The following is an 11,141-nucleotide window of genomic DNA, read 5'->3' as shown; positions in this document are numbered from 1 at the left end:
GAGGAGAAATACAGCAGCTCGAATTAATATGTCTAAAATGAACTATGTGTGGTTATTGATACATAGTTCTGACAGCAGATAAATAGTCCAGTTAGATTTTTCCAAGAGTTATGCGGATCGTGGGAGGGGCACTCCTCTCAAAAAGTAGAACTGGGATCTAATCAAAGAATATAACTCACAATCAAACAGGCCTGGCTGAACCTCAGAATCGTTCTTCCACATTTTGGTTGCCCTGTCTCTCTTCCACCATTAAATGGGTGCAAGGGAGGTAAACAATTTCTCCTTTTACATTTAGAGCTCTGCAGAGTAAGAGGAGCTGTCACCAGGCCTGGCAGGAACTACAGAGCATCACCTGGAGATCTCAGAACGGAGGCTGACGCAATAAGTAGGTTTACTTTGGGAAATCAAAGAACTGACTCTGTGGGGACCAGATAGGGTAGGTTTGGGCAGTTATTAGGGCTGCTTAAAGTATCTCTATTTCTTTTCCTGAAACCTACACTCTACAGCCTGGTACATAGAATTTACAACCTCACACAACCTGTGTTGAAGGCAGGCAAGGACATGGTGTACTGCTTGGCCAATAAAACCTTAGTGAGTCACTCCTCGATGGCAGCTTTAGCAGTGTGAGATTCAGCTCACTCCTGTCTCTGTCTGGCAATAAGGAACAAAATGACAAATTGTGTTTTTAACTGTCCTGGATTCCTGACTATGACAAACAAAACCCTCCTGATCATCAATGATGGACATGCAAGTGAACACAAAATAAACACTTCAAGAGATTTTGCAAATTTCATTACTGTAGCATAATCTATTCTTTTGTGCTTCAATCAAAGTTTTTTGTTTTGTTTTTGCTTCTCAGAAGCCCAAAATTGCCATCTGTGGCTGATATTGAGTATACAGAGGCATGAAATACCCAACCTCCATACTGAAGTAAGCGACAGTCAATCAGGGCAACACATGGTCTTAAGATGTGTGCAGATTTGCTACTCAGGGAGACAGGCTGTGGACTGAAGCAACTCCAGTGAAGTCTGAAAACAGTGGGAAGAGCTGGAGTTGCAGCTGAATCTCCCACATCAGAATTGCCACTGGGCCTTCTGGAAGCAATCCTGGTCATAGCCAACACTGCAAGGCCAGCAACAGCAAGTCACTACTAGCCACAGAAACGGTGATGACTAACCACAGCAGCTGAGTACTAATGTGGCTTGCTTTTCCTCTTTTGCTCCTTGCTCCATGTAGAATGAGCTACAGCCTAGAAAAAAGAGAAGAGCCATCCCTCGAGGAATTCTAGTTCCAGTCATCCTTCCTGACACTAAAATAGAAGTCAAGAGCAGGGCTCAGCACAGCGGCCTGGAGGCTAAAGCCCTCACCTTGAACACGCCAGGATCCCATATGGGCACCAGTTCTAGTTCCAGCAGCCCCACTTCCCATCCAGCTCCCTGCTTGTGGCCTGGGAAAGCAGTCAAGGACGGCCCAAAGCCTTTGGATACTGCACCCACGTGGGAGACCTGAAGGAAGTTCCTGGCTCCTGGCTTCAGATCTGCACAGCACCAGCAGTTGCGGTCCCTTGGGGAGTGAATCAGTGGATGGAAGATCTTCCTCTCTGCTCTCCTCCTCTCTGAATATATGACTTCCCAATAAAAATTTTAAAAGCTTTATAAAAAAAGAGAAGTAAAGAGCAAATCATGCCCATTCCTTATTCCAGACACTTTTGAGAGAAAGGAGGAGTTAAAGTTTCAATTAGATGGGAGAGTAGATTCTTAACATGTACTTACTTTAAATAATCATAAGTGATGTAAACTTTAATCTGTCTAAATTGTTGTTAAGATACTAGAAAGATTTATCTGAGCATGGTACCCATCAGGGATTGGGTTTCCTGTTTGTTTTCCACTAAGCTCAGACTTTGCAAGAAACTAGTGACAGCTCTGATCCTGTTAGAAAACGATTGTGCAAAAGTGAGTGCGGACTCAAAAAATACATATGTGTGTGAGAGATATTGGTGGATGTGATAGAACGGAGCTGGAAAGCATATATGGAATGCTCTCAATGTTCAAGGAGAGTATAGTACAATACTCAAAAAAATATTTAGAAAGAATATAAAAATGCATGTAGGCTTGACAGTTTCCCCCCCAAAAAATGGCTTTTTCTGTCATTACTAGAGAAACACCAAAAATGGAGCAGCCTGGAAATGTATTTTTTTTTAATTTATATGCTTTGTTTTGTTTTATTTTATTTTTTCTTTAAAGTTATAAAGAGAGATCTTCTGTTTTGTGGATCACTCCCCAGATGGCTGCAAAGGCCAGAGTTGGGCTATCTGCAGCTGGGAACTGGAAGCTTCTTCTTGGTCTCCCATAAGGCCCAAGTTCTTGGACATTCTTCTGCTAAATTCTCAGATCATTAGCAGAGAGTTGGATCAGAAATGGAGCAGCTAGTAACAGGATGAGTGCCCATATAGGATGTCAGAGTCACAAATGGAGGATTAGTTTCCTATGCCACTTCCCTGGCCCAGGAATAGATCTTTTAAAAAAATTTTTATTTATAAAAAGAATACAGATTTCATGTATACAGCCTAAAAGGCATAAGACTACTTTTATCCTGCATTCCCTCCCTCATTCCTACCCTCCCTCCTTCTTTTCCCTTGATTTTCTTTTAAAGATACATTCCTTTTAATGCAAAAAGTAAACAATGAAGAATTCATTTCATTTTCCAAGATTGACACTATCATTGTAATCAAGAGACATTTGTACTGGGGCTAGCTTGAGCTACCAAATGCTTTAGATAGGCAGTTGATGAAATGTATTGAGAAAAATCTTACAAATGTTTATGCGCTCAAAGCCATTACTGTTTTAGTAAGCAAGAATGAATGCCTCAACTTAATAAAATAATCTTTTGTATTTAGTTGAATATCTGAAAATATATTATTTCATGATTTTGGTTAAACACAAGCAAGGTAATTGAAAAAGTATGTGTGTATTGAGAGAGGACCTAACTGAAAGGCCCTGGATAAGGGACCTGCCACAGGTAAAACGCTTGTGTCACACAGACAGACCTGTAACAGATTGGATTATAAACCTGTAATGGGCTAAAACCAGTGTTCTCTAATTTCACCGCATGAAAATACAGTGAGAAGACAGCTGTCTATGAACCCAAAAGTATCTCTCACCAGATACCAAGTCTGCCACTTCCTTAATTTTGGAATTCTCAACCCTAAGAACTTTGAAAAATAAGCTTTGCTATTTCGAAGTCACCTGGTGTATTGTAACCTGTTATAGTGGCCCAATATAAAAGAATTCCATCAGCTCAGATGCTATGAATGAATCTCTTTAAAACAAGTGTAGCAAGGATGCATTTGGCAGCTAACTTCTTCCTGAGATCAATCTGGCTAAATTTCTACTCCTCTTTCATGTTCACTTAATGCAAAATCAAGGCAGGAATAATTTAAAACAAAGTCAAGCCAGTTGCCTCTTGAAAACCACAAACTAGCTAGGGAGAGAAACTGCCAGGTCTTACAAAAAGCTAGCCTGTGGCCATGTTGGGTAAGAGGAAAACCCTGATACCCTCCTTAAGGACAATCCTGGGTGGAAGAGGGAGTGTGATCTGCAAGATCAACCTCTCAGTCACAGGAAGACCTTGCTAGGATCACAACGTGAATTCTGTTGGCCAAGAAATCCACCTTAATATAGAAAGGGCATCGCAGCCTGAAAGACAGACTCCCTTAACCAACCTGTTGGGATTCTGCAAATACAGAGGCCGTGAACATTTTGTTAAAACATTCTATTTAGAAGATCAGCCCAAAATTTCATTCAAAATTAAATACAATGAGAATTCCACCAAGACAAAGACACTTTTTCTCCATGTTTGATGAAATCAGAAATGACATGGGAAGCAACCAGGAGAAAGTAAAGGGCTTGGAAAGTTGGTGCCCTGGTTTTCTAAACAGTTCAACATGCCGAATACTTGTGAAGGCTTCAGGAACAACAGAATTCTCTCAAAAAAAGCGGAATTATACTTAGATTTCCCACTAATAAAGCATGATGGCTAGAGGCGAGGCTAAGATGGAATAATAGAAAATATTAAAATTTTAATTTGTCTCACAACTGAATTTCAAGAAACTAAATCATGCCCAAATGTGCATGAGTATAAACATAAGTGAATCTGTAATCAAAGGCTGCTCTTTGAAACAAAACTATTTTTGCAACACTTGGAAACTGTGGGCTGACAAAGACAAAAATGTTAACAGGTTTGCCACTAAAATTTCTCACCATTAATGACTATTTGGTATATGATTTCAGCCAAAAAAAGACATTCAAATGGATCAGTTGGCATTATGTACCTCCTAAAATAAACATTGGAGTTGCTCAAATTTTGTTATGGTTGCCCAATCCTACTATTTAAACACCAATATAGATTCTGATAACTCCAAAAATTTGATTTCCTCCTAACTTTGTCTCAGCTCCATGGATCCATTTGCCTCCCTTTTTAATCTACACTTAGTGTTCACAAACATAATTTTATACAAACAAATGTCCTCCTGCACTTTTATTCTCCACCTTAGCCAATGCCACCTTAGCTATCGACCCAGTTGCTCAAAGAGGAATTTTAGGAATCAGAATTGGTATTTTATGATCGCTCATTCTATGTAAAAAGAAAAAAAAAAAAAAAACACAATTGTCTCTAGCACTATACATTAAGCTGAGTTCAAGTACCTCCACTTTTCCCCAGTTTCACTGTATCAATCCATTTCCACCGTAGGGACCACTGCAAAAGCTTCCTGACATGCCTCACTTCTTGTTCTCACAAGACTATCTATACCATTCAATATTATTTTTCTGTTACTTTGATTTTTCGTTCTCTTAATTATCTCCCAATACTTTCTGTGACTCCCTTCATGTCTAATTTATACCTTTAAGTGATACTGAAGCAGTACATGGGAGTTCATAGTGTAGGTCAGCATGTACAGTTTCCATTTGCAATGCCACCATTCTATCTGGACACTGGTTCATGTCTCAGCTTTCCATTTCTAACAAAACTCCTGCTAATGGTCTGGGAAAGCAACAAAACATAGCCCAAGTGCTTGGGTCTCTGTACCCAGAGACCCGGACAAAGCACCTAGCTTCTGGCTTTGGCCTGGCCCAACTGTGACCATTGCAGACATATAGGGACTTAACCAGCAGATCTCTCTCTCTTTCTTTCCCCCTCCCTCTCCCTACATCTCTCCACAGCATTTAACAAAGCTTGCCTGTTGGTTAAAAATATTTTTCACAAGGGGGAGGGTGCAGTAGGTTAAGATGCTGCCTGAAACAGAGACATCCCATATTTATCAGAGTATCAGCTTGAGTCCACACTGCTTAACTTCTGATCCAGCTCCCTGCTAATGCAGCTGGGCAAGCATCAGAGGATGCACGAAATATGTAAGTCCTTGCCACATGTAGAGGAGACCTAGTTGGTGTTGTAGGCTCCTGACTTTGGAAAAATCCAGCCCTGACAGTTGCAGCTATCTTGGGATTGAATCAGCAGATGGAACAGCAGCTCTCATACTCTCTCTCTCTCTCTCTCTCTCTCTCTCTCTCTCTCTCTCTGCTAGCCTGCCTTTGAAATAAGAAAAAATAAATACTAAAATTTTCCTAGAATGTTCTTTAAACTGAGCTCACTTTATCATGGTGTTACCAGAGTGTTCAATATTTATCATATAAATGAGATGATATTGATCCTCCTGGAGCTCTCACAGCAATAATGTTGCAAGAAAATGTATAAGCTATTTCTTCCAATCCATTTGTTTCAGGGAATGGGATTCAAAAGGAATCAAATGTCTCAGTCATTGCCACATAACTGATCAAAAGACTGACCCAGAGATTCTGGTCCTTAGTCCTGTGCTAGGTTTTACTACTTAAGCATAATGAATCTTAAATATTAATTCAGTACTTATTTTCCTTTTTTTTCTAGCCATTCCTTTATAACTTACAATGTTGACATGAGAATCACAGTGAAGAACAAGATAGACACTGGTGCAGTAAAGCTTTTGGTTCATGGAAATGTGTCTTTAGAAGGAAATATTAGATAAACAAGCATATTTGCAAGAATCCAGTAATTAATTGGTAGTTCACATAAATTTAGTAATAGTCTATGTCTTCAAGAAATAAGTTATAATTTGTTTTAACTGAATTCCAAAAAAAATTAAGTTTCGTAACATAATTAAATATGACCATTAACGAGATAAAGGCAACAGCCAATCTCATTTTTACTGTCTTGTCCTAGAAAATCAATAAAATTTCATATAAAAATGAATGTTAATTGAACATTTTATTATTTTAAAGTCTTTGTTATCATAGTAAAGGATTACCTAAGTTCAAAAATTGCAATTGATCATCATCTGCACATTTTATATCACTTAGAATTCTAATTTCATTTTATTTGTAAGATCATTATGTCCTCTCTTTGTCTTCTGCTTAGTTCTCAACTTTTAGATTGCTAGTTCAACTGCTTACAAATCTCTCCAGAAGATAAGGTTTCCTCCTTGTTCATATAACAGCTTATCTTATGATTATTTTTAAATGTATATTTATTTATTTGAAAGAGTTACAGAGAGGAGAGATCCTCTATCCTCTGCTACACCTCTAGGTGTCCAAAATGGCCTACAATTTGGAAAGTGAAAGCCGGGAGCCAGCAACTTCACCCAGATCTCCCACACGGGCAGCAGGAAGCCAAACAAAGACCACCTTTCACAGCTTTTTCCAGTGGATGAACAGGAAGCCTCATCAGAAATGGAGCAACTGGAACACAAATCAACTCCCATTTGTAATGCCAGCATCACTGACTGTGGCTTTACCCACAGGCCACAGCTTCACCTTGTTCTCTGACACTTATCTTTTCTCTAAGAAAGTTGTTTTAATAGAATCTGCAATATAAATCCTGTTGCAGAAAATGTTAGTAAAGAAATCATTTTCATAGATAGAGATTTTGACTTTTAAAACTTATAAAAAAGCAAACTCAATATATTTTGCAAAACTCCATAATTTCTGACTGCTAGTTTTATTGGAAAGCAAAACATTTGCATATTAGAGAGATTTACCAAGAACAAAGAATATGCATTGCATTCTAAGAATATTAAATAATTGTATGAAGTTTGGTGCTATATTTATCTGTAGAATTATACATAATCATGTATAGCTTTATACACACACACTTCAAAAAACTTTCATTAATAGGATAAATTCTAAAAACACCTAATAAAATAAGATGTTTATTTATGAAAACACTTTCTTTGAATTAAATCCAAGAAGCTAAAGTCCACAAGGCTGGAAGTGATTAGCCCTGGTGGATGGTTGGCATGGTTTCGTTAGAGGACATTTCTCAACATATGAAAAATGTTCAGGGAATAGAAATATTTGTCAGCCTTAGAATGGAGAAAAAGAAACATTCACAAATTTGAAGTTGGGCAGGAGGCATATAACAGTCTATTTCAGTTTTTCAGTTAGACCTTGGTCAGCCTATCTTAGCACATGCTTTACAGAATCCCCTTGTGGGAAACTCATGTGAACTGCTTCTTTAACATCTTTGGTGATAAAACCCCTAAAAGTAGAACAGAATAGAACACAAAGATTCACTAGTGAACTGCTACTGGTGTCGCAACATCAAAAGGAGGTAAGAAGAGAATCCAGCTGCTAGAGTTTGAATTAGAAGAAGAAACCACTGTGGACTGTTTATGGAAGCACAGATGGCCAAAGGGAAAACAGCCTCGTGGAACCAGCTTGCCAGGAGAAACACTGCAGGACACAGTTGCACTATGTGAACTTTGTTCTCCACTGTGAAAGGGCCCTGATTTCACTGCTGGGCAGGAGTTTATACCTTTCATATATAACTTGCGTATAGACTATGGCAATAAAGACTTGAACTGAAAAACATCTGGAGAGAGAAAAAAGCGCTTCACCTAGCAGGAGGTCAGGGCACACAGTGACCTTCTGAAACCCTGGAAAGGATTACAGAAGTTTAGGAATGGCCAAACACAAAATGGACCGCCAAACATGGCAAACATAATTCAAAAAGCATGGTGAAATTATAGGCTATAAAAAAAATAAAATCAGAATGAAAGGATCCATTTGTGAACATTTATGATAACTGTCTATCAAAACAAAAATAAGAACACACATTACAATTTATATGGTTCACAAAAACAATTTGTTCCAAATAATCTAGATAATTTAATCTCTACTTCTTAATGTTTAAACTTAAGAAAAGAGGGATTAACACAGCAAAAATTAATACAGCATTATCTTTGTTCAGTTTGCTCTCATAGGAAGTGTTTTCTAATAGACAATAGCCTGATCAGAATTAATCTGTATAAATAGGGAGAAGGGTTGCAGTAATAATTCTTTTTTGGTTTTTAACTATCACAAAGGGTTTATTTAACATGAAAATGTACATGACCCAACTTTCACATCTTAGCAAAATAGACACTTCGGAGAAAGGACATGGATTTCTTTGCCAAACACTTATTGTACTTGTTCCCTGGTTTCTAACATGATGATGCTATTTCTTCGTATTATCACCATTCCAGCATTGCTCTGCTAGCCATTATGTGCCAACTCCACACATTCATCCATCACAAGATTCATAAAGATATCAAATCTTCACAGTATTCCCTGGTCATGTCTGGCACTATTTAATTTCAATGACAACTGCCTGTCCACAAATTTTTTCAGCTTTGAGAGTGAGTTTTGCTCATGATGTCTGCTCAAAGCATTCGGGGATTCCTGAAGACAGAAGCCACAGGTTCCTCACACTCTTACAGCCAGTCCAGTGTTTTGAATCTCTGGGATAATAATTCTAAATCTTCCAGTGTTTACTTAATTTTATAATTAGAGTTGTTCATAGACCCTAGTCTCTGAATGAGAGAATGCAACCTTGTGCACACAGACACAGCACAATTAGAGGTGAAGATCATCTTCCAACTGAGTATCAGACACAAAAGGATTTTGTTTCCATGTATGATTGCCTTTTCCTGCTGTCAGCCTGCATGAACAACAGAATGTGGAGACATGTGACATGTAACCCATCCTCAACCGTGTCTTCCCAGGTCCACGTTTAATTACATCAGTACTGTTTTATTAATCTATGTCAATAAATGTATATTCAGTCAACTGTGACACTAAACACTTAAAAACAGTTTCAGAAAATCGCATACTAAAGTAATACTTAGCACATAGACTCTACACTGATTTTCAAGTATTGTTTAATTTCTCCCTGGTCAGAGATTCTTTCAACCCGTGTATGATAATCTGTATCAGTTTCTTTTCATTGATTTTTATATGAAAGCAGCTTGCTAATTCTCAAATTCCATTTTGGTGGTGCTAATCACTCTACTAAAGGCAAAAAAAAATGTATTTAGTTTTCAAGATGTTACCTTCTATTTTTCCAATTTACTTGATATCTGACTGTAATGGTGCTGTATTCTTATCTGGACTTCACCAGAATAGTTTAGGGCAGTGAGTTTATGTGTTCCAGAGCATCAGTGTCAACATCATGCAGCTGAAGTGTGGAATGGCCAATGGGAAGCCCTGAACTCCTTTTGATCACAGCACTTACACACCGAGAGGGAAACAGATGTACCTAAAGAAAGGGTAGATGCAATTAGACGCATCAGGAGGCTTTGGGTATTGCCCAGTAAGTGTTGCTGTGAATCTTTGTGGGGGCTTTTGTAACAGAGAAGCAAACAACTAAAGCACCTGAGAGTTAAAAATTACAGGATTTAAGATGCACTGAATAGGGCCTGGTGCGGAAGCCTAGTAGCTAAAGTCCTCGTCTTGTACATGCCGGGATCCAATAAGATGCCAGTTCGTGTCTTGGCGGCCCCACTTTCCATCCAACTCCCCGCTTGTGGCCTGGGAAAGTTGAGGATGACCCAAAGCTTTAGGGCCCTGCATCCATGTGTTGGAGACCTGGAAGGAGTTCCTGGCTCCTAGCTTCAGATCGGCTCTGGCACTTGCAGCCACTTTGGGAGTGAATCAGTAAATGGAAGATCTTTCTCTCTGCTTCTCCTCCTCTCTGTGTATCTGGCTTTCTAATTAAAAAAAAAGAATTTTCTAAATGCACTGAATAGTATGAAGTGGAATAGGGAGGAAAGATAACGGTGGTTTTGTTTGTAAGTAATGGCCGAGACGGAGTCAGTCAAAGCTTTGGCTCTTCCACTTGCTAGCTGGCTGGCCTGGGGTCAGCCATTTTCTCTGCTGATCCCTAAGTGCCTCATCAGTAATAATGTTGTCAGCATAATTTCACAAGTGAGTTAAATAAGATCATATATAATGAGGATTTGCCCAAAATCTGATGCATAATGAGTGTTCAATACATCTCACTCTAGATTTCTGGCCTAATTTTGAAAGAAGGAATAGTGGAAGAAGGAAGGAGTACAAAAGAAGAAAAATAAATCTGGCAGTAATACACTTTTGAAAAATAAGCATTAGATATTTGTTACTGTAGCAAGATTATTTCCCCCTCTGCATTCTTCACATGATTGCATTTTTGGTACATGGTCTCTTTTCTATGAATTGTAATATACATAAAGGATGCTTAGTCTTCTTCCCATATAACCAATCTTGAGCAAAGTACTTCTGGATTTTGTCCTCCTGTGCTCCTCTGTGTTACCATTGCTGCTTTCTCATTAAAAAAAAAATGACCATCGTTTCCCTTGTGCACAGGTGTGTCTGCCACTCACTGACACACGCAAATCCCTGGCTGTATTTACGACCATGTTTGTCTCCCTGTGAGCCCTTTGAGCAGTAGCGTTATCAATCTTTCTATTCTCATTCTCCAGCCTAGCACTTGGCACAAAATAAGTACTTCACAACTTTATTTCTATAAAAATAAGTATTTGACTGCCAGACATAAATGACAGTATCTTCTTAAATCATCTTCACTTTAGTCAGATTTGCTTTGTACCAGAAAGTATAACAGAGACTCCAAGGTAAAACACAGGCTGCACGTTTTTGAGGAACTGAGAAAGCCATGCAAGAGGTAACACACAGATATGTGAAAGATCAAGTAGCAACAGATCCATCAAAGTCCAGAATAACAAGGACAGTTATGTCATAATTCATGGCATAGCTTACCTTCCCAACAATTAGTAACAGAGGTGAAGAACTACAAAAGAT

The 11,141-nt window shown here is 38.6% G+C and overlaps 1 pseudogene; it reads right to left on the bottom strand.

Moving 5' to 3' along the window:
* Positions 1-8,486: 8,486 nt before the first annotated feature.
* Positions 8,487-10,741, bottom strand: LOC118758280 (small nuclear ribonucleoprotein G-like; annotated as a pseudogene).
* Positions 10,742-11,141: the final 400 nt, after the last annotated feature.

This window comes from Ochotona princeps, chromosome 1, assembly GCF_030435755.1.
Source record: "Ochotona princeps isolate mOchPri1 chromosome 1, mOchPri1.hap1, whole genome shotgun sequence".
In the NCBI taxonomy this organism is placed as follows: domain Eukaryota; kingdom Metazoa; phylum Chordata; class Mammalia; order Lagomorpha; family Ochotonidae; genus Ochotona; species Ochotona princeps.
The sequence above is the reverse complement of the archived record's forward strand: the minus strand, read 5'-3'. Positions and strand labels throughout refer to the sequence as shown.